The sequence below is a fragment of the Budorcas taxicolor genome, chromosome 12, assembly GCF_023091745.1.
Source record: "Budorcas taxicolor isolate Tak-1 chromosome 12, Takin1.1, whole genome shotgun sequence".
NCBI lineage: Eukaryota > Metazoa > Chordata > Mammalia > Artiodactyla > Bovidae > Budorcas > Budorcas taxicolor.
The window spans coordinates 56,286,293-56,289,920 of record NC_068921.1 but is presented as its reverse complement, the minus strand read 5'-3'; the positions used below and the strand labels follow the sequence as shown (position 1 = coordinate 56,289,920).

The window sequence follows — 3,628 nt, the reverse complement described above, 5'->3', positions numbered from 1 at the left end:
AAGTGTATTATGAAGCTACCTCAGCAAAGAGATAGGGTAAGATCAATTCAGGGAAGGTTAGCTGAATTTGGCAATTAGAAACTCACTGATACTTTGTATAAAGAATTCTGAACTTGCAGTAAAGAAAAAGTAACTTGTTGGTCACACTGAACTGCCTCAGGGCTTTCCATATGCCAGGACTCTTATCTTCCTCTGCTGGGTCAGCTATGGTGGCTGTGAAAATCCTAAACCCCAAGTCCGAGGTGGCCTGAGCCCAAGCAGCATTGGTGGTCAATATCAGTGCAGTGCAGGGGTTCAAGGGATGTAGGACATGCTGAGGATCAACTTGGAACCTAAGGGTGCCATGAAGATGCTTGCTTCTGGTGCTGGAGACATCAAGCTACTAAAGAGGAAAATGTGCTTCTTCATAAATTGCAAATTCAACACCTGACAACCTCCTTAACAGCCAAAGTAGCAACCACCCAGGATGACAAAATTGTGGATGGTATACTTCCAATGTCCTAATCATTAGAGAGCTCCTAAAGCACATGGCAGGAAGTGAAGAGGAACTAAAAAGCCTCTTGATGAAAGTGAAACAGGAGAGTGAAAAGTTGGCTTAAAGCTCAACATTCAGAAAACGAAACTCATGGCATCTGGTCCCATCACTTCATGGGAAATAGATGGGGAAACAGTAGAAACAGTGTCAGACTTTATTTTTTTGGGCTCCAAAATCACGGCAGATGGTGACTTCAGCCATGAAATTAAAAGATACTTATTCCTTGGAAGGAAAGTTATGACCAACTTAGATAGCATATTAAAAAGCACAATCTAGCCAAAGCTATGGTTTTTCCAGTGGTCATGTATGGATGTGAGTGTTGGACTGTGAAGAAAGCTGAACACCAAAGAATTGATGCTTTTGAACTGTGGTGTTGGAGAAGACTCTTGAGAGTCCCTTGGACTGCAAAGAGATCCAACCAGTACATCCTAAAGGAGTTCAGTCCTGGGTGTTCATTGGAAGGAATGATGCTAAAGCTGAAACTCCAGTATTTTGGCCATCTCATGCAAAGAGCTGACTCATTGGAAAAGACTCTGATGCTGGAAGGGATTGGGGGCAGGAGGAGAAGGGGTCAACAGAGGATGAGATGGCTAGATGGCATCACTGACTCACTGGACATGAGTCTGAGTGAACTCCGGGAGTTGGTGATGTACAGGGAGGCCTGGCATGCTGCGATTCATGGGGTCTCAAAGAGTCGGACACGACTGAGTGACTGAACTGAACTGAAAGCACATGGCTCTCTACATGTTTGAAGATCTTCATCCTGGAATAATTACTAAAACTATTTGAAACGTCAAAGGAAATGCACTTCAGTTTTTGGAACAAAGTAAACAAAGAGATGGACAAGGAAACACTTATAGATAGATGTGCCCTGGATATCTCTATGAACTAAAGTTCATGCTGACCTTGCTGATGTATTAACAGAGGCTACAGTGAACTCTATTTTGGGCATAAAAAGAAAAGATGAACCTATTGACCTCATCATGGTTGAGATCATGGGGATGAAACATAAAACCTGAAACCAATCCTGGCTTAATCAGAGGTCTTATTTTGGACAAGGGGGCACAGCGTCCTGATATGGAAAAGAGAGTAAGAGAGGTGTGCATCCTCAAATACAATGTGGTGTTATTAGAATATGAAAAAAAAACAGAGATGAATTCTGTTTTTTTTTTTTTTTTAATTGCAAGAGTACAGAGGAGAAGGAGAAACTAGTAAGAGCTAAAACAAAATTCACTGAAGACAGAGTCAAAAAATAATAGACCTGAAAAAGAAAGTCTGTAGTGGTTCAGATGAAGAATTTGCTGTTCTTCGTTGAAAGGAAATTGACACCATTTTTTTAGATGCTTGTGAAAAGAAGGCAGACTAGATCTGAGAAGTGCTAAAAGGAGAAATACGGAAGGGCTTATGCACCAAATTCTCTTGGTGACCCAAATCCTGATTGTTTGGGATGTGCAGTACTTGTCTATGAATATCTATAGATTAAATACAAGCCCAGTGTGAAGGTCATGACACAACTTGGAGTGCATTTACCGATGCTTTGCTCATAATCCCAAAATTCTTGTTCAGCATTCTGTTTTAAACCTTTGGAAACATTAGTTAAAATTCAAGCAAAACATTTGGAATCAAGTCTACTTGTGGATGTGGACTTGAACACAGGTGAGCCAGTGGTAGCAGAAGATGTAGACATATGGGATAACTATTTTGTGTAGAAGCAGCTTCTTCACTTCTGCACTGTTATCGCCACCAACATTCTCCTGATTAATGAGATCATGAGAGGTGAAATGAATTCTCTAAAACACTGATCTGAAGCTTCCCTTGTATCATCTGAATCGTGAAAACTCTACAGAACGATCTAAGAATATAGCTACAGAATTTTTGTCCAAAATGCAAAGAATTTTCAAAGTATTTTCTTTTCTTTTTACATATAAAAAAGGAGAGAACTCTGGTACTTATTCAGATTCTGAAGTTCTAAAACTATAATCACAGTATTTTTGAAATTGCCCTGCAGTGCACACACATACAGGGGCCTTAAATTACCCAATAAACAGGATGTTTTGCTTTCACTTCCGTGATAGAAACACACATGTTAGATAAGCATATGTTATCTACCTTGTTATTAAATTTTCCTTGAAAAACACAAACAAAAAGAAAAGAAAAGTTGCAAAAATTTTAGATTTTCCAGATTAAGTACTTTTTCTAGAAATTATCTTGTTGAGCTTTCTATGAAATTAACTAAAATTTAGTTTCAGATAAGGGGGAAGTTAAAAAGATAAATTTTTCATTTATCTCTGTTATTTTGGTGAACAAAATTGAAACTATTATGCAAAATTAGAAATATTAAGTTGGACTATAAAGAAAGCTGAGAGCCAAAGAATTGACACTTTGAACTGTGGTGTTGGAGAAGTCTCTTGAGAGTCCCTTGGACTGCCAGGAGATGAAACCAAGCACTCCTAAAGGAAATCAATCCTGAATATTCATTGGAAGGGCTGATGCTAAAGTTGAAGCTCCAATACTTTGGCCACCTGATGCAAAGAACTGACTCATTGGAAAAGACCCTTATGCTGGGAAAGTTTCCTGAAACTTTCCTGCAGGAGGAGAAGGAGGCAACCAGAGATAAGATGGTTAGATAACATCACTGACTCAGTGAACATGAGTTTGAGCAAACTCGGAGACAGTGAAGGACCCTGAGGCCTGGTGTGCTGCAGTCCATAGCGTTGCAAAGAACTGGATGTGACAGCTACAACTACAACAATTTAGAAGAAAATTATCATAGGAAACTTCTTGTCGAGCCTTTTATTTACAGATTAGAAAACTGATGGATGGTCATATGGAGGAAATGGAAAACACACCTCATAGCCCTTCTTAATGAATAATCTAATATAGTTTGAGACAGGCAATCATCTAGCATTAAAATGGATAAGAAATTTGTGTCTTTAACTTTGTTCACTGACACAAAAATATTTGCCTCAACTCTGTTATAAAAATTGAATTTAGTCATGACACTTCTGGTTGACATTTGCCAAGAACTCATCAAGTAGGTAATTGAACTTACTTTTTTTCATGCTTTAATGTCATGATGATGGTATAAGCTGC

General features: G+C 38.8%; 1 pseudogene; it reads left to right on the top strand.

Annotated features, from left to right (window-relative positions):
- Nucleotides 1-206: 206 nt before the first annotated feature.
- Nucleotides 207-2,013, top strand: LOC128057583 (T-complex protein 1 subunit zeta-like; annotated as a pseudogene).
- The last annotated feature ends 1,615 nt before the right edge of the window (nucleotides 2,014-3,628 follow it).